The sequence below is a fragment of the Saimiri boliviensis genome, chromosome 7 (genome assembly GCF_048565385.1).
Source record: "Saimiri boliviensis isolate mSaiBol1 chromosome 7, mSaiBol1.pri, whole genome shotgun sequence".
Lineage (NCBI taxonomy): Eukaryota > Metazoa > Chordata > Mammalia > Primates > Cebidae > Saimiri > Saimiri boliviensis.
Genome location: NC_133455.1, coordinates 82,771,496 through 82,792,296, shown reverse-complemented (window position 1 = coordinate 82,792,296; position 20,801 = coordinate 82,771,496). Strand labels below are relative to the sequence as shown.

Here is a 20,801-nt window from a genome sequence, read left to right as displayed (position 1 = left end):
ACAAGGGATGGGCTGCTAAAGCCTTGACAGCTGTGCCCAGGGCTTTGCAGAGTTCAGCCTCCATGGCCACTCTCATGAGTTGGCATTGGGTGCCTTGTTTTTCCAGGTGCACAGTGCAAGCTGCTGGTGGATCCACCATTCTGGAGTCTGGGGATTGACATTTCACTTCTCACAGCTCTGTGAGGCAGTGCCCCAGAGAGGACTCTGTGTGGGGGCTCCAACACCACGTTTCCCCTCCACACTGCCCTACCAGAGGTTCTCTATGAGGGCTCCACCCCTGCAGCAAGCTTCTGCCTGGACTAGGCTTTTCCATATATCTTCTGGAATGTAGGCAGAGACTCCCAAGCCTCAACTCTTGCATTCTGTGCACCCACAAACTTAATACCATGTGGAATCCACCAAAACTTATGGCTTGCACCCTCTGAAGTAGCAATGTGAGCTTAACTTTGTCCCATGTTAGCCACAGTGGGAGCCAGAGTGGCCAGAATGCAGGAAGCAGTGTCCTGAGGCTGTGAGGCTGCTTAGGGCAGCAGGGCACTGAGCCTGGCCTACGGAAACCATTCTTCCTTCCTAGGCCTCTGGGCCTGTGATGGGAGGGACTATGGTGAAGGTCTCTGAAATGCCTTTGAGATCTTTTCCCCATTGTCTTGGATATTAGCATTTGGCTCCTTTTTATTTACGTAAATTTCTGCACCTGGCTTGAATATCTCCCCTGAAAATGGGCTTTTCTTTTCTACCACATGGCTTGAAGGCAAATTTTTCAAACTTTTATGCTCTGCCTCCCTTTTAAATATAAATTCAAGTTTTAGGTCACTTCTTTGCTTATGCATATGAGCATAGGTTGTTAGATGCAGCCAGGCAGTATCTTGAACATTTTGCTGCTTATACGTTTCTTTTGCCAGATACCCTAAATCATCACTCTCAAGTTCAAAGTTCCACAGATTCCTAGACAAGGACACAATCCAACCAAGCTGTTTGCCAAGATATAACAAAAGTGGCCTTTGCTTCAGTTCCCAATAAGTTCTTCATCTCCATCTGAGAACTCATCAGCCTGGCCATCTCGGTTCATATCACTATTACCAATTTGGTCACAATCATTCAACAAGTCTCTAGTAAGTTCCAAACTTTCCCTCACCTTCCTATCTTCTTCTGAGCCCTCCACACTCTTCCAGCCTCTTCCCATTACCGAGTCCCAAAGCCACTTTCACATTTTCAGGTATCTTTATAGCAATGCCCTACTCTTTAGTACCACTTTTCCATATTAGTCCATTCTCACATTGCTATAAAGAAATACCTGGGACTGGGAAATTTATAAAGAAAAGAGGTTTAATTGGCTCCTGGTTCCACAGGCTGTACAGTAAGCATGGCAGCATCTGCTTCTGGGGAGGCCTCAGGAAATTTGCAATCATGGTGGCAGTGGGCAAAGTGGGAGCAGGCATCTTATATGGCAGGAGCAGGACCAAGAGCAAGAGGGGAGGTGCCACACATTTTTAAGCAGCCAGATCTCATGAGAACTCTATCAAGAGAACAGCACCAAAGGGATGGTGCTAAACCGTTCATGAAGGACCACCCCGCTGATCTAATCACATCTCACCAGGCTCCACCTCCAACACTGGGGATTACAATTTGACATAAGATTTGGGCAGGGACACAGATCCAAACTATAGCAGATTGCAACTGGGGTAGCTCTGATAGGGGAGGCAGGGAGCTCCCCCGTGCTGGTAATATGGTTTTAATACACTGACATTGGTTACTTAGTCAAGCTCTAGAGGGACAGGCTTGGAAGCAGATTTCTCTCTTTTTTTTTTTTTTTTTTTTTTTTTTTTTGAGATGGAGCCTTGCTCTGTCGCCCAGGCTGGAGTGCAGTGACATGATCTTGGCTCACTGCAACCTCTGCCCCCTGGCTTCAAGCAATTCTTCTGCCTCAGCCTCCTGAGTAGCTGGGATTATAGGCACTCACCACCAAGCCAAGCTAATTCTTGTATTTTTAGTAGAGATGGGGTTTCACTATGTTGGCCTTGCTGGTCTTGAACTTCTGACCTCTGGTAATCCGTCCACCTTGGCCTCCCAAAATGCTGGGATTATTTATAGGCATGAGCCACTGCACCCAGTGAGAGCTTCCTCTTTAACAACAAGGACAAAAGAAGCAGTGGCCACAAGAACACTGGCAGTAGTAACTGCTGCTCTGCTGGTGTCTCCAGCACCACTGCAAACTACATAGAAGTCAAATGCAAATTTTATGTCTTTTTATGAAAATGTAGCTCCTGGACTTGGTTGGGAACACATCAGTTCTGTAAAATAGAGCACTTTTGTACCCTATTTTTCCCAAGAAATGATGTCATTTGTTTCTCAAATATTTAATATTTCTGTAACTACATGGTAAATCAAGATTGCTTTTCAACTCTTGTGGTATTTTCAGCGTGGTGGTATGTGGTAGCTAGGCAATGACATTAGATAACATTGTTTTTAGAAAGGGAAATTAAAAATAATGTGTCTAGTTGGGACTCTACAGAGAAAAGAAGACAGTAAGTAATTAGCCAATTTATAGCTAGGAACAAAAGATACAGCTCCAACCTTTACTTTTGAACAAAACAATGAAATAATATGAAAATAGAACAGTACTTTAGGTAACATAAGTGAGTTTAAATGTTGGCCAGGGGCAGTGGCTCACGCTTGTACTCCCAGCAGTTTGGGAGGCTGAGGTGGGTGGATCAACTGAGGTCAGGAGTTTAAGACCAGCCTGACCAACATGGTAAAACCCTGTCTCTACTAAAAATACAAAAAAAAAATTAGCTGGGCGTGGTGGTGCATGCTTGTAATCTTAGCTACTCAGGACCTGAGGCAGGAGAATTGCTTGAACCTGGAAGACTGAGGTCGCAGTGAGCCAATACTGTGTCATTGCACTCCAGCCAGAGCGAAACTCCATCTCAAAAACAAAACAAAACAAAACAAAACAAAACAAAACAAAACACCCCATAAGAACATTGTATTTGCTGTGTAGCCTTTCTGGCCTAAATTATCTCTGCACATGGTAGAGTTTAAAGCTTCTTGAGCTATATAATTTGCAGAATGCCACGTTATTTCTTTACTGCATCAGTCACAGGGGACTGCTATGGTAGCTCCTTTTCTTCTGCTTGTCTGGGAGATTCCTACCATTGCAAGCATTTCCTATGAGGTCAGAAATGACAAATGTATAGCAGACATGCCTATGTCCAGGGGATCACCACTAATCCATTCCAGCACTGTTTTTTTTTTTTTTTTTTTTTTTGTTGTTGTTGTTGTTTTCTGAGACAGAGTTTCACTCTTGTCACCCATGCTGCAGTGTAGTGGCGTGATCTCAATGCAACCTCTGCTTCCCGGGTTCAAATGATTCTCCTGCCTCAGCTTCCAGAGTAGCTGAGACTACAGGTACCTGCCACCATGCTGGCTAATTTTTGTATTTTTAGTATAGATGGGATTTCACCACATTGGCCAGGCTGGTCTCCAGCTCCCGAGCTCAGCAATCTGCCCATCTCAGCCTCCTAAAGTGCTGGGATTTCAGGCGTGAGCCCCTGTGCCTGGCCCCAGCTCTCTTTACCACTGAGCCCATGCATGGCCTCAGAATCCTTATCAGCTCACCATCACAGGGCCCACTACCAATTGGTTGGAATTAACAGGAGATAAAACCTATTTGATATCTTTTGATTAGGGAATTAAAACAGTGGCATTAGCTTTAAAACAGAGACTATAGGCTCGTGCTATCAGCTGAGAGTATAGGTGTGTACATCCAGCTAATTTTTTAATTTAAAATTTTTTTTAATTTTATTTTTTGATATGACACTTGAAGAAACTTGACCAACTAATTTTTAATTTTATTTTTGTAGAGATAGGGGTCTTCCTATGTTGCCCAGGCTGGTCACAAACTCCTGAGCTCAAGGGATCCTCCCACCTAGGCCTCCCAAAGTGCTGGGATTACAGGCCTGAACCACTGTGCCTGGCCTAATTAAGAATCTTAAATGAGCAGTGTAGCCTAATTGTGGTTGTATCACCATTTCTATTGCATTAAAAGGATAGTTTACCCTAAAGCACATGGTAACTGAGTCAAAGCTGAGAACTGGTGATTTCTGACTAGAAGGACCCCCTTTGCCCAACTATTTGTGCCATCACATATTGATAACATTGCTTGTGAAGTGTTCCACGTCCACAAGCCTGCAGACTCCCTCCCCAGTTCCTACTGAAGCAATGCGTTTTATTTCCAATAAGACCACGTACTTTCCCTTCTCATTTGCAGGAATAGATTGGTTTGTTCTTTCATCCTCAGAGCTACAGAATATATACATGAATTTTAATATATACGATAAATAGATGAACACTGTTCTTGTCTCAGTAAGGTGTTTCGTTTCTTTTTATCTTTAAAGTTTTTGATAGACATCTTTAAGACATATATTCTCCTTATTGTCTTGGATATATGCAGCTAAATCCTTTTGCCTGAACTTGAAGCTTTTTTCCTTCTTCCTCTCCTTTTCCAAATCCTTCCCTTTCCTATCTCTCTACCTCCTTCCCTCCCTCCTCGCTTCCTTTCCTTTTCCTCCCTTCCCTTTCCTATCTTTCTTTTTTTTCCCTTTGTGGGATTAATATCATTTTATATAAATCAAGTAACAACAAAAAAATTAGAAATCTTGGCCAGGTGCATAGCTCATGCCTGTAATCCCAGCACTTTGGGAGACTGAGGCAGGTGGATCACTGGAGGTAAGGAGTTCAAGACCCACCTGGCCAACATGGTGAAACCTCATCTCCACTGAAAACACAAAAAATTAGCCAGGTGTGGTGGTGCACATCTATAATCCCAGCTACTTGGGAGGCTGAGGCAGGAGAATCTTTTGAAATTGGGAAGCGGAGTCTGCAGTGAGCTGAGATTTCGTCACTGCACTCCAGCCTAGGCAACAGAGTAAGACTCTGTCTCAAAAAAATAAAATAAAATAAAATAAAGTTAGAAATCTAATAAGAGTCTCAGATGCCTAAATATTTAGCCCTAAAAATGTGACTAACCCTGATGCCTTTCAAGCTCAAGAATCAATTTCAGACTAAATTATTTAATTATTTGGCATAAAAGACAAAGGCAATAGCAATAGTTTATTTACCAAATGTCAGAAGAACAAATCAGTGGGTGAGATGCTCTCTCTGTCACACACACACACACACACACACACACACACACACACACACATTCATAGCCCACTTGATAAATTGTTGGCAATTTTTATGGTGAATACCCTAGGGCATGCTATTTAAAACAGACCTTATTTAAAGCCTTTTTTTTTTTTTTTTTCGCTTGAAGTGGGTCATTCTACACTTTTTAACATTCAGATACAATATTCCCTACAAAATTTATGACTTTTAAGGTTGGAAATCAGGTTCACCTCAGTAAACAAGGTGTTAACCAGTTTCTTACTACAAATCTCTTAGAACATTTGTAAAAGTGAAAGAAATATACCTTTATTGAAGTTTGCTTCTGTGTCAGGTGCCATTCTTTGAGTTTAGGTCCTCAAGATAGACTGCCTAGGCAGAAATCTGAGCTGTGCACTCTCCACCCGAATGACCTGGGCAAGTGACTTAATTATGCTGTGCCTTTGTTTTGTCATTTGTTTGTAAAATGGGACTAATAACTCAGTTTATATGTAGCTGTGAAGATTCATTAAATAATACAATAAAATATTTGGCACACTGCCTTATTCTTTTTTTTTTTTTTTTTTTTTTTTTTGAGACGGAGTTTCGCTCTTGTTACCCAAGCTGGAGTGCAATGGCGTGATCTCGGCTCACCGCAACCTCCGCCTCCTGGGTTCAGGCAATTCTCCTGCCTCAGCCTCCTGAGTAGCTGGGATTACAGGCACGCGCCACCATGCCCAGCTAATTTTTGTATTTTTAGTAGCGACGGGGTTTCACCTTGTTGACCAGGATGGTCTCGATCTCTTGACCTCGTGATCCACCCACCTCGGCCTCCCAAAGTGCTGGGATTACAGGCTTGAGCCACAGCACCCGGCCTATTGCCTTATTCTTTTTTTTTTTTTTTTTTTTTTTTTTGAGACGGAGTTTCGCTCTTGTTACCCAGGCTGGAGTGCAATGGCGCGATCTCGGCTCACCTCAACCTCCGCCTCCTGGGTTCAAGCAATTCTCCTGCCTCAGCCTCCTGCGTAGCTGGGATTACAGGCACGCGCCACCATGCCCAGCTAATTTTTTGTATTTTTTAGTAGAGACAGGGTTTCACCATGTTGACCAGGATGGTCTCGATCTCTTGACCTCGTGATCCGCCCGCCTCAGCCTCCCAAAGTGCTGGGATTACAGGCTTGAGCCACCGCGCCCGGCTATACTGCCTTATTCTTAATGAATAAATGTCAGCTCTGATTATTGTAGATATCTTTTTTTCCTTTTTTTTCTTTTTGAGACACAGTCTCACTGTGATGCCCAGGCTGGAGCGCAATGGCAAAATCTTGACTCACTGCAACCCCCATCTCCCAGGTTCAAACCATCCTTTCACCTCAGCCTTTCTAGTGGTTGGGACTACAGAATTGCACCACCACGCCCAGCTAATTTTTGTATTTTTAGTAGAGATGGGGTTTTACCATGTTAGCCAGGCTTATCTCAAACTCCTGACCTCAAATGATCAGACCACATCGGCCTCTCAAAGTGCTGGGATTACAGGCATGAGCCACTGCACCCAGCCCCTTTGCAGATATCTTTGCTTACCTTCAGGACTTATTAGTTTTCTCTGCAAGGCAGGCACTATTGCATCTGTTTACCTGCTGAGTAAACTTAAAACCAGAAAAGTTTAGTAACTAGAGCTCTTTACCAGCAGAGAAGCCCTAGTATTTGAACTTTCTTTTCTTTTTTGTTTTGTTTTTTTTTTTTTTAGAGACAGAATTTACTGTGTTGCTCAATCAATCCTCCTGCCTCAGCCTCAGACATGCACCATTTGTCTAGCTCCTAAGACCATGTACCACACTATACTGAGTTCTCTGTCTGCATACAGATTATAAATCATTATAGGATACATTTAGAATAAATCAGAAAATTTGAATTTATCAGGTATCCCAACAACCAATTAATTCTAGTAACAGAAATATTTGTAGCCACTCTAAATTTTTATTTTATGAGAAAAAAAACAGATACTTCAAAATAAAATTGTAAGGAAATTTAGCTAAAGAAGAAGGGTGGCTGAGTGCAGTGGCTCACGCCTATAATCCCAGCACCTTTGGAGGCCAAGGCAGGCAGATCACGAGGTCAGGAGATCAAGACCATATGGCCAACATGGTGAAAACACATCTCTACTAAAAATACAAAAATTAGCTGGGCGTGGTGGCACACACCTGTAGGTCCAGCTACTCAGGAGGCTGAGGCAGGAGAATTGTTTGAACCTGGGAGATGGAGGTTGCAGTGAGCCAAGATCGTGCCACTGCACTCCAGTCTGGTGACAGAGCGAGACTCCATCTCAAAAAAAAAAAAAAAAAAAAAAAAAGAAGAAGAAGAAGAAGAAAGAGAAGTAGGAGAAAAAGGAGTAGGGAGGGAAGATAAAAAATACACACACACACCATAATGTATATTTCAAATGTGGGACAGGTTCGAATCACTCTTAACTCATTTGAATTGCTTTGGGGGCATCATGATGTAGCTTGAAGTACACAGACTTTGGAATCAGGTAGAGTGCAGCTACTTGGATTCCAGCTCTGCTGAGTTAGGGAGCTCTGTGCCCCGCCCCCAACAACAGGGTTCAAGTGATTCTCCTGCCTCGGCCTCCTGAGTAACTGGGATTACAGGCATAAGCCTCCATGGCCACCTAATTTTGTATTTTTAGTAGAGACGGGATTTCTCCATATTGGTCGGGCTGGTCTTGAACTCCTGACATCAGGTGATCCACCTGCCTTGACCTCCCAGAGTGCTGGGATTACAGGTGTGGGTCACTGTGCCTAGCCAGGGAGCTCTAAGCCTCAGTTTTCTTATGGAAAATTGTATCTACTTCACAGATTTGTTAAGAAGATTAAATAAGACTGTTTGTAAAATGCCGGTAATGATGCCTAGGGCAGATATGGTGCCCAGTGAACAAAGCATAATCAGCTTTTATAATAGTTTTTTGAGGTTGTATAAGGTTAAAAATGGGCCTTAATAACATTAAAGCATGCTCAATAATAGTGTAATCATAACACTGTGGAATTTTAGAGATGGATGGCCTTCTAACTCAATCACTTCATCTTATATTTCAAGAAACGGAGACTCAAAAAGACTAAGTGAATTGCCCCAAATCACACAGCTAATTATAATCAGGTTGGGACTAGAACCTGGCCTCTTAATTAATGATTCCCTTAATTTAAAAAGTTATGAGTGAACGATCATGCCACTTGAGCAATAAATTATGAAATATGAATGTGAACAGAATTTAGAGTTCTAATCTTAGACATATATTTAAGTTAGACATATATTTAATGATAGCCATAATTATTATTTTACTGCATGATAACAAGGCATAAATGATAAGTAGTTCATATTAACAAGTGTCATTGTAATTATTTTGTGCAACCAAACCAAGAAAAGGAAAAATAAAATGAAGAAGATCAGGAAACTGCTCTGAGGGCCTCTTCAAAGGCTCTGGAATCTATTACCTAGGAGGTCGAGCTAGCTGTGTTTCTCTGGCAAAAGATAAAGGGCTTAGAAGTGGTTTTGTTATTTTTTGTTGTTATTTTTATTTATTTATTTATTTTGAGACAGTCTTGCTCTGTCGCCAGGTTGGAGTGCAGTGGCACGATCTTGCCACTGCAATCTCTGCCTCCCAGGTTCAAGCAATTCTTCTGCCTCAGCCTCCCGAGTAGCTGGGACTACAGGCGTGTGCCACCATGCCTGGCTAATTTTTGAATGCTTAGTAGAGATGGGGTTTCACCATGTTGACCAAGATGATTTGGATCTCTTGACCTCATGATCTGCCCACCTCAGTCTTCCAAGGTGCTGGGATTATAGGTGTGAGCCACAGCACCTGACCCATTATTTATTTATTTTTTTAGAGACAGAAACTGTTAACGGAAAAGCAGACACTTAAGAAAAGCACTCATTCATTTACTTAGAGACAGGGTCTCACTTTGTTGCCCAGGCTGGAGTGCAGTGGTGTGACCATAGCTTACTGCAGCTTCCAACTCTTGGGCTCAAGGGATCCTCTCATGCCTTGGCTACCTAAAGCACTGAGATTAGAAGTGGGAGCCACAACAGGCAGCCTAAGTGGTTTTGGAGGGAGGAGGGACAAGAGGTTGTTACCACTCACCTCCTCCCCTACTAATGGAGGAATCAGCTAGTATTCTTCTTCTCTTTCTCCATCAACTTCTTGCTTGGACCTGGAAGTATAAGCTACCAGAATCCAATTCTTCGCAGTCAGTGACAGAGGCAATGCCCCAAATGTGTTGATAGAATAACTGCTTTTAGCATGTTTAAGATGATCATTACATTCTTTTTTAACAAAATTAGTGAAGTTTTAATTGATACCTATTGTATGTACATATTTTCTGGGTACATGTGAATAATTTGATACATTCCTATAATCAAATCAGGGTAATTGGGATATCCATCACCTTAAATATATCTCTTTTCTTTATGCTAGGAACATTTGAATTATTTTCTTCTAGCTAGTTGAAATGTACAATTGATTAATGTTGACTATAGTCACCCTGTGGATTATCATTGTGTTCTGATTCCCAACACTTTGTGGTCATTGCATTGATACACTCAAGTCCTTAAATAACACAGGGGTCATGGAGCATCCCCTACCCCAACCAAGTGGGGACACTTGGCTGCATAATTCACTCTGAATTATGGGCAACATAGTGAGACCCTGGGCAACATAGTGAGACCCTGTCTCAAAAAGAAAAAAGAAAAAAAAAAAAAAAAGAAAAGAGACAATAATGCCTCCTTTACACAACTGCTATGAGAAATGGAGTTGTTTTATAAAAGATACCCAGCATATAGTAAGTGGGGACACTTGGCTGTATAATTCACTCTGTGGTCTTTAGAGAGAATCCCAGTTTTTCAATTCCTTCTTCTTTTGCTGACAACAGGAGAGGGTGAGAGCTCCCTTTTTCTACACTCTATCGGGGGACCAGATCAAAGATGTGATTGAGGGAAAGGTTCTTGGCTCAAAGATATTCTTTCCACGGCACGTGGTTCCTATCAGATATTTATGTGGAGATTTTTCTGAAGTAGGGTATCATTCATTTATACTTGGTTATAGATTAGTTTAATCTGATTGTTTTTCTAATACTGAAACAGAAGGGAGAGATTTCTGATCGTGGGGGAATGAAAGAGAAGAAGAAAACAGAGAGGTACATTGGAGTGGTAAGAGTTTTATGGGCCCTCTTTACTGGGGTTCCTGTGGGGAAGTTTGGTTGCCCAGATAGCAGGAATTAGAGAGAATATTTGCCAAGTGAAGGTGAGGCACAAATGCACAGAGAAGAGGGTAAGATTCTAAAGACAAATTTCATGTGCACCACAAAATCTTTCTAGGACCTCCCAGACCCTTACTTCTGCCTCTCTTCTTCCTTCATCTTAAATAAAGTGAATACTTAAATCTGATCAAGTTCTGGACATGCCTCACTCCTGAGTGGGTGAGAATGAACTAATTGCTCACTCAGGAATGATCTGTACAAAGATCTTTGCAGAGACAGGCCCAAGACTACCTTTGGGCAGTGGGTGAGTATGTTTCTTAAAATGTGTATGAGAATATTTTCTGCCTGTGTCTGGGTGTGGATGAGCTGGAATTGCCACCTAGTGACATTTTCCCTGCACTTTGATACTTGTGTCTAATTGGTACTTACACTCATTGATAAGTCTACCTTCTTTATCCAGGTCACCCAGTAAGTATGCGTGTGCCTAAGTGGAGGGTGGGGATGGTGGGGCTGGCATTCATTTTAGCATTGTACTCGGGGCCTCCTCTAGCTGCATGGTTTGGGCCTGCTGGCAAATGTAGCTTTCCTGTAGCTATTGTTACTCTCCTGGCTACCTTGTTGCTCTTGTCACTGAGGCTGCCACTTCTACTGTTCTTGCTTTGTTTTGACCCTTTTTCCTGTGACTACCAGTAACTTGTCAGCTACAGTGCTCCAGCTCAGTGTTGCTGTTCCTGCTCCACTAATCCTGGAGTTAGAAGAGAGATTTGCCCCAAGATGGTGATGGCTCTTCCTATCAACCCTGGCTAATTTTTAAAGGGGTAGATGGAAGAGATTTTGGAGCTGGGAAGACTTGGGTTTGAATCCTAGCTTAGTGACCACTTAGTGACCCCTTTGACCTTGGACAAATTACTTAAAATATGAGACTTTGTTTCTTTACCCATAAATTGGAAGCTGGGTGCAATGGTGTATACCTGTAGTCCCAGCTACTCACGAGGTTGAGGTGAGAAGATTGCTTGACTTTGGAAGTTTAAGGCCAGCCTGGGCAACATAGTGAGACCCTGTCTCAAAAAAAAAAAAAAAAAAAAAAAAAAAAGAAAGAAAGAAAGAAAGAAAGAAAAGAGACAATAATGCCTCCTTTACACAACTGCTATGAGAAATGGAGTTGTTTTATAAAAGATACCCAGCATGTAGTAAGTGCTTAGTTACCAGTAACTGAGACCATTATTTGAATGGCCACAGTTCTTTTGGCCAGCATGTAACAGATAGCTCAGAGTTCCTAAAGTAAGTGTGGAAACTAGGTCACTGCTCATGACCTTGTTATAGTTGATTGGTGATTTATGGATGGTTTCTAGGGTAATCTTTGTTCCTAGGGAATGTAGCTAAATCCAACGTTTAATTTCTAGATAATGGAATTTTATAGAAAAGCTTTTTCTTTTTATCATTAACAAATTAACAAATCATTGCATCTTTTCTTTTCTTTTTTTTTTTTGAGACAGAGTCTTGCTCTGTCACCAGGCGCCAGGTTGGAGTGCAGTGGTGTGATCTCAGCTCACTGCAGCCTCCACCTCCCAGGTTCAAGCAATTCTCCTGCCTCAGCCTTCTGAGTAGCTAGGACTATAGGCGTGTGTCACCACACCCAGCTAACTTTTGTATTTTTAGTAGAGATGGGGTTTCACCATGTTGGCCAGAATGGTCTCGATCTCTTGACCTCCTGATCCGCCCGCCTCAGCCTCCCAAAGTGTTGGGATTACAGGCGTGAGCCACCGCTCCTGGCCATTGCATCTTCTCTAATGAACCCAATTTGAGCACAGAAGTAACTGGACTTTTCAGAGTTGGGCTGGTGTCTATGAGGACTAAAGGCAGGCAGTGTGACTGTCTTAGGTGTAAATTGTTCCTTGCTGATAGGCAAGGACCTGGTTATTTCTGAGTGATGGCTGTTTTATTAGGGCTAAACTGGGTTCAGCCTTATTGTCTGATCTCAAAGACAATGACATGACATCTGTGGCCATGACTGTACATAGCCATGGAATTTTTGGTTTGGGGTCCGTTTCTAGGATCGTTATTTGCCCAGAGAAAGATGGTGGGTCCCAGCCGTCACCTTCTTTAAGACATGGCAGCCGGGCGTAGTGGCTCATGCCTGTAATCCCAGAACTTTGGGAGGCCGAGGTGGGCGGATCACGAGGTCAAGAGATCAAGACCATCCTGGCCAATATGGTGAAACCTCATCTCTAGTAAAAATACAAAAAATTAGCTGGGCGTGGTGGTGTGTACCTGTAGTCCCAGCTACTTGGGAGGCTGAGGCAGCAGAATTGCTTGAACCTGGGAGGCAGAGGTTGCAGTGAGCCAAGATCGCACCACTGCACTCCAGCCTGGTGCCTGGTGACTGAGCGAGACTCTATCTCAAAAAAAAAAAAAAAAAAAAGGAAAAAGAAAGACATGGCAGGAAAGGAGGTCCTCAGAGCAACAGCATATTGAGGAGGAACTCCTTTTTTTACATGCATTTCAGGATAATATCATACTATCCTAATATCATTATTGATATCTAAACCATTACCAATGCCAATACTAACAGCAATTGTGTGTGTGTGTGTGTGTGTGTGTGTGTGTGTGTGTGCTCGTTCTTTTTTGTTGGAGATGGGATCTCACTGTGTCTCCCAGGCAGAGTGCAGTGGCATAATCATAGCTCACTGCAGCCTTGAACTCCTGGCCTCAAGTGATCCTTCTGCTTCAGCCTTCCTAATAGCTAGGACTATAGGCATGCACCACCCCACTCAGTTAATTGCCTTATTTCTTTTTTTGTAGAGATGAGGTCTTACTATGTTGTTCACACTATTCTCAAACTCCTGGACTCAAGCAGTCCTCCTTTGGCCTTCCAAAGTGCAGCAATACTATATTATGCTAATACCAACATCAATTCTAATATCATTAAATGCTAATACTAATACTTCTACTATTTCTGATACTAACTACCATTTATTGAGTATATGCCAGATACTATTACAAAGAACTTTGTAGGTAACATTACAGTTAATCCTCATAAGAATCTGTTGGTGATAAATTATAAAGTGCTTAAGGTATATCAATAACTGTTCTAAGTGCTTTACAGTGATTTACTTAATTCTCAGTGCAACCATAAGAGACAAGTATAATTTTTATTCACATGGATGAGGAAATTGAAGATCAGAGTGGCTAAGTAACTTGCCCATGCTCACACAGTTAAACGTGGCAAAGATTTAAAATAGGTTCCTTTGACTCTGAATCTGGTATTATGTGGTGTACTTGTGGTGTGTTCAAAATTGCAGCCAAGCATGGTGGCTCATGCCTTTAATCCCAGCACTTTGGGAGGCTGACACAGGAGAGTCTCTTGAGCCCACGAGTTTGACACCAGCTGGGTAACATAGCCAGACCCATCTCTACTAAAAATAAAAAAGTAGCTGGGTGTGACAGTGCATACCTGTACTCCTAGCTCCTTGGGAGGCTAAGGTAGGAGAATAGCTTGACCCGAGGAGTTCAAGTTTACAGTGAGCTGTGACTGTGCCACTGCACTCCAGCCTGGGCAACAGAGATTCTGCACCCCCACCTCAAAAAAAGTTGCCAAGATGCGTTTATAAATTGTCATACAATATCTGCATCTGCTAATGAAATGTATGATAATAAACTGTCTCAGTAGAATGTGCCTTTTTGTAAAAAAAAAAAATCTTACCCTCAAATTTTGCTCCACTTAAAAGTATCTTTTGAATTCAGAAGAACTTTCTTTTGATTTTTCTTAATTTCACTAAACTGATTTGAAGATAGGCCTCAGAAATGACTCCAGGACTGGATTATAGTCCATTATTATGAATAACTCTGAGGCTGTCTTTTAAAGTCTCCTGTGGCTTTGAAAATAATTCAAAACATATTATTTGTGATACGTACTTCATCATATTTTATTTGTGTATGTCTCTTTAATAGTAGATAAAGACATCAGAACTATTTCCTTAAATTGTTCTTGTCAAGCACCACTTTATTGTAGAACTGTCTTTTGCTAAATTGGATTTTGAGGAGAGCTTAGAGCTTAATGTTTATAGGGAATTTTCAAAGGAATTTGATTTTTATTATTTTTCTTAGTTTCATATTTGATTTTATTGTCGAGAGGGATATTCCAAATAAGGCCTCTGAGACGATATCTTTTATCTGCAGATTGGCCAAAACATACTATGTACACAGTAAATGCATAGCTATTTTCATAGCTATTTCTCTACAAAGGAGATGCTCAAGGGCCCACTGAGAGTTCATCTTTCCTTTAATCCATGCATTGACCAGTAACTGCAGTCTGATCTCTTTTGTCATTTGCAGTGGAATTAACATTTTTCAACACAGGCCTTTCTGGATGACAATGACTAGAATCAGATATCTACATATGATAGCTTTCACCAGGTTCCTGAGCTGTGAAAGTTACTGAAATTAAGGACCAATCTTGAAGGTCTCGAATTATACCACAAACCAGAACTCTTACGTGGTCTCTGATGGAATGCAGGAGTCATGCAGACTCTTTCATGATTTAAAGCAGTGCTCTAACCTGGGAACCATAGATTCCCAGTGCATTTTTTTTTTTTTTTTTTTTTTTGAGACAGTTTCACTCTTGTTACCCAGGCTGGAGTGCAATGGCGCGATCTCGGCTCACCGCAACCTCTGTCTCCTGGGTTCAGGCAATTCTCCTGTCTCAGCCTCCTGAGTAGCTGGGATTACAGGCACGCGCCACCATGCCCAGCTTATTTTTTGTATTTTTAGTAGAGACCGGGTTTCACCATGTCGACCAGGATGGTCTCGATCTCTTGACCTCGTGATCACCCGCCTCGGCCTCCCAAAGTGCTGGGATTACAGGCTTGAGCCACCATGCCCGGCCAAATTCCCAGTGCATTTGTGCTTAGACTTGAGGGGCCCATGAATCTGATGGAAAAAAAAGTCTCATATTTATTTTCAAAATCTCTACCTGAAATATGGTATTTTTTTTTCCATTGTGAATATAGGACACAAACCACAACAGAATTAGCTTTAGCTATGGTTCAGTCTCTAATAGAAATCACATGTATTTTCCTTTTACATTATAGTAGTTACTGATATCTGAAAATATTGTTTATCCTCCTCTTTAAGATTGTGGTAATTATTAGATTTACTGTAACATCTTGAAATGTGGTATTTTGAAACACACATTAACACAATTAAATTAAAATATTTTGATAACTGTATTTCAATATGATTGGTTTGCTATCTTGTATCTTAAAAACATTTTCAGAAAGGGGTCCACCAGACAGCCAAAGCAGTACATGGCACAAAATAGGTTAAAAATACCTAAAGAGTTGGCACAAAGATGTGTGGAGCAAAGGAACTCTGGTCAAATGCAGTCTCCAAGTCAAACTCTGTGTAAGATCCAGAGAATCTTATGAAAGAAAGAGAGAGCCTCATTTGCCCTTCCAGCTTTCAGCAAGGATGACTGTTCCTGCATCTAACAGAGCTTAATGTTTATGGGGAATTTTCCTAGAAATTGAAAATAGATTCCTGAATCAGAAATCTAGGAACATAAAGAAAACTAGCCAACTGATAGCCAGAGGTGTGAGCAGGTCCTAGAAGGCCAGCGGAGTTTCTATCCGTAGTATATCAGGCATGAGCCCAGGTAGACTGGAGTGTTTCCATGGACCATGCTACCTAACTACTCATAAGACTTCTGCACAAGGTTACTATGTTGCTCATCACTTCTGTACTCAGTTTTAGGGGGATACTTAGAAATACGTAATATGTAAAACACTGACACAACTTTAGTCTTTATTCTGAAAGATATATACAGGAGGATCTAGCTTTTACTCTTCAAAATTTAGTGTGGATCTAATATCCAGAGGTTGACTGTTTCTTGGGCCTCCTTCTCTTTCTTACCCCATTTAACTCCATTCCAAAATACAGTCCCACATGATTGCGTTTGATTGATAGAACCTCCATCAACCCAGAACCCTAGCTTCAAGGGAGTCTAAAAAATATAGCTTTCATCTTTGAAACCTCTGCTAGAAGCATGTTGGAATAGATGTTGTATGTGCTAATCCATAATATCTGCCAGAAAGAATGTTAATTGTACCTATGAAATGGAATGTGCCATTTGAGGCTCCCAAATACTGCCAACATGTCTTAGAAATGAAATTATTTCAATGAGGCATAATATAATCAAGGCAGAGGAAATTCATTTAACTGTGAATTGACTGAAGAGTCAGAAAACATGCATGTACTCATAACTGCAGCATGCCATTAATTTAATACATTTGTACTAGCATGCCAGGTCAGGCATGAGGATGTTTCATTAAGAATATTATTTGCAGCCGGGCATGGTGGCTTATGCCTGTAATCCCAGCACTTTGGGAGGCCAAGGAGGGTGGATCACGAGGTCAAGAGATCGAGACCATCCTGGTCAACATGGTGAAACCCCGTCTCTACTAGAAATACAAAAAATTAGCTGGGCGTGGTGGCGCGTGCCTGTAATCCCAGCTACTCAGGAGGCTGAGGCAGGGGAATCGCTTGAACCCAGGAGGCAGAGGTTGTGGTGAGCCGAGATCTCGCCATTGCACTCCAGCCTGGGTAACAAAAGCGAAACTGTCTCAAAAAAAAAAAAAAATATATATATATATATATATATTATTTGCTTGTATAACAAATTTCTGTTTGTTTCCATTGATCAGGACTAGAATAACTTACTCACTTTAATGTATTTACACATCACGACAAAACCACAATAATTTAAAGTTCAGCATGCACATAGAGGTGATCTGAAGTTTTGTTGACTAGGAGAGTTCCCAATATTCATCTTTCTGCTTGAGCAGCTTAGCTGATAAACAAGACATTCAAAAATAAGAATGGGTTAGTCATAGAAAAAGAAGCACAATTCTTAATTATTTAAAAAAATTATAGAAAATAAAATGTATTCATTAGTGTAAGAAGATGGTTTTGTTGTCACAGGTCAGATTGCTTTCTGAGAAAGGCAGACTTCCAACCTGATAATGCAGAACTTCCTATGGCTACAGAACCATGACTTCTTACTGATTGGTGTATAGGGAAATTAGACGAAGATGGTCATTGGATGGAAGAATTAGACTGACATTTCTTTTTTTGTTTGTTTTTTGAGATGGAGTCTTGCTCTGTGGCCCAGGTTGGAGTACAGTGGAATGATCAGTTCACTACAACCTCCACCTCCCGGGTTCAAGTGATTCTACTGCCTCAGCCTCCTGAGTAGCTGGGATTACAGGCATGCACCACCACGCCTGGCTAATTTTTTTATTTTTAGTAGAGATGGGGCTTTGCCATGTTGACTAAGCTGGTCTCAAACTCCTGACCTTAGGTTATCCACCTGCTTCTGCCTTCCAAAGTACTGGATTACAGGTGTGAGCCACTGGGCCTGGCCTAGACTGACATTTCTAAAGACTGCTTGGTTAGGGCTTATGCAGAACGGAGCAGAGAAAGCAAGACTGGAGGGCTCTGTAGTAGTGAGCAGATCCCTTTTTCTGAAATTGTTTTGCTTTTTTCCTAGGAGAATGGTTCTCAAACTTTTTGGTCTCAGGGTTGTTTAAACTCTTAAAAATAATTGTGGCCCCCAAAGGGCTTGTGTTTATATAGATTATATCTATCAATAGTTATCATTCTCAAAATGAACACTGAGAAATATAAAACTATTTGTTAAAAAAATAACAATATTAGGGTCGGGCACAGTGGTTCGTGCTTGTAATTCTGGCACTTCGGGAGGCTTGCATGAGCCCAGGAGTTCGAGACTAACCTCGGTAACATAGTGAGACTCTATCTCTACAAAAAATAGAAAAGATAGCTGGGCACGTGGCACACACCTGCAGGTTTAGCTACCCGGGAGGCTGAGGTGGGAGGATTCCTTGAACCTAGGAGTTGGAGGTTACAGTGAGCTGCGATGAAGCCACAGTATCCCAGCCTGAGTGATAGAGCAAGACCCTGTCTCAAAAACAAGCAAACCTAACAACATTAAATCTATTACATGTGAATGTAAAGATTAGTTGCAATATAACTTTATAGTTCTTTTCTGGATTTGATTGGGTTTCAGTTGGTATCATGTACCTGCCTCCTTTGTGGAAACAGCATTATGAAATGGATACTGAAATGCTCTTGAGCTGGGCTGGGGTCACTAACAAAATCACTATGTCTATTTTTCCACAAGTGTTTCCCTTTATATGGAGTTGGGCCAAAGTATTCCTGTACTGTAGTTTCTAGTGGCTTGAAGTGGGTCGGGTAGGGTAGGACTTGGGTGGGGTGAATCTTGCCAGTAAACTAAATCCCAGGTAGGCGGGAAGTGGGGTGGTAATCTAGAAGGGTGAGAAGGAGGGTCCTTACCCCTTGCATATCTGGAAAGGCCTTTAGATAGCATTGTCCTGGAGATCAAGGCGCTCATGATTGTCAGGAACAAGGCTGTAGTATTATTTTCATGAGATTTTTCCCAATTATGGCTGAATGTAGCTGTTAAGAGGCTAAAGCAAGAAATCCACCAGGAATCGATTGAGATTGTGAGAGTCACATTTAGGAATGGAGAGTCATGAGTTATAAAGTGGGTGTGTGTTCTGAAAGAGTATCATTAGAAGAATCTCACAATCATATTTTTCCTCCTGTGAATTCTTAGAAATGCAGAAATCATTTCTTGAATGTAAAGAGCCTTCAGTATTTCACAGCTCAATTGTTAGAATTTACTTTAGCAAGTTAGATTTATCCATTGCAGACTTCTACTTGAAATTAAAGGACTCTGATGTGAAGCACAGGCGAATCTGGTTTCAGCAGTGTTTCTGACTTATCACAGGGAGGGCTCAGGTTTTGTTGACTATGAAAATCTTTTGATATTTCAGAAGAGTTTTGATCCAATCCTTTCCTTTTTTTTAAAATCTTGCTCAGGTTGGTCCTAACTTTCTTCATACTTGTGGTCACAAGATAACTAAAATATGTTTTGATCCCACCTTTCTTTAGTTTAATACACTATCTTAATCAAAGCCAGTTTTTTTTCCTCCCATAGTAAATAGTTGATTTTATTCTAGGCTTTTAAAAATTCAGAGTTTCAGACCTGACACAGTGGCTCACACCTATAATCACAGCACTCTGGGAGGTCGAAGTGGGTGGATCACTTGAGAATAGGAGTTCATGACCAGCCTGGCCAACATGGTGAAACTCCATCTCCACTAAAAATATAAAAATTAGCCAGGCTTGGTGGCACATGCCTGTAATCTTGGCTACTAGGAAAGCTGAGACAGGACAATCACTTGAACTTGGGAAGCAGAGGTTGCAGTGAGCTAAGATTGCACCACTGCACTCCAGCCTGGATGACAGAGTGAGACTGTCTCAAAAAAATAAAAAATAAAAAATATCGTCTCATATTCAAGGGTAATCAAATTTACTTTTTCATCCTGTGATTTTTCTGTGTAATAATATGTGTTTATTTCTTTTTAGGTCTGAGTGCAGTTATATATGCATTTTTTTACTCTCTTATTAGAGAATCTAACAAACCTTCATTCTGTCAAATGTTTCCTATATGGTATATTTGTAGTTGATATGATCACTAAATGCAGAATAATGCTTCACTGACCAATACCTCTCTTAAATCATGATTCAACATCATTATTGTGATTTTACCAATATTTTTCTTTCCCTAAATTCCTAAAGATAGATTTTGATTCCCCAAAACATTTTGTTTTCTATACTTATACATCTCAATTTCTGTATATTTTGTGCTTTATATAACTACTTGAAAAAGTGTGATCATAGGATGTCAAATGATGTCACAAGAAGAAAATACATAGAACTAGAGTCTTTTTGCGTTTCATTGTGCTATCAACAGCAAACTCATTAACTGTTGTTTTTCAAAGTGTTCACAATGTTTGTTCATATTGCTAAGCAGAGAAACTGTCCTTTGGAAGACAGTACAGATAATTTTCAGAAAGAACCATCATAAAGCATGTTTCAGCTAGGAGCAAAAGCAAATAAAATCTGCAAACAAACCAATAAAAGATAAAAAGAAAAGCATTTGCAAAATAAATTCTAGGATGCACTTAGAGAAGAGCTGTATGACATTTCCTTTTGCTGTTACAATGATATACTCTTTGGTTGACCAGCTGGCCAGCCAGCCCCTATAGACTTCATATCTTGTTTTCCAATTATAGGACTACAAATTAATGCATCTCCAGTGTTGAGCAATGACATTTTGGATCATTTAACTAACTTCTTTACACAGGTTATCCTCCTTTATCAGCACCATAAAAATGAGACTGATGGCAGCACGTGTAGTCACTGCAAAGAGTAGCCTAATAAGCTGGTGAGTCATGACCTAATTCTTTCCTGTTGCCCAGCATTTCTAGCAAAGTTGAAACATTGAGGAAAAATGAAACATGG

General features: G+C 41.0%; 1 long non-coding RNA gene across 1 annotated transcript in view; it reads left to right on the top strand.

The window, feature by feature from the left end:
- The window catches only part of LOC141585148 (uncharacterized), a 253,974-nt gene that overhangs the window by 83,128 nt on the left and 150,045 nt on the right, over positions 1-20,801 (top strand). Inside the window, exon 4 of the long non-coding RNA XR_012518488.1 lies at positions 20,644-20,724. This is a non-coding gene — a long non-coding RNA (uncharacterized LOC141585148). The remainder of the gene's footprint in view (positions 1-20,643; positions 20,725-20,801) is intronic.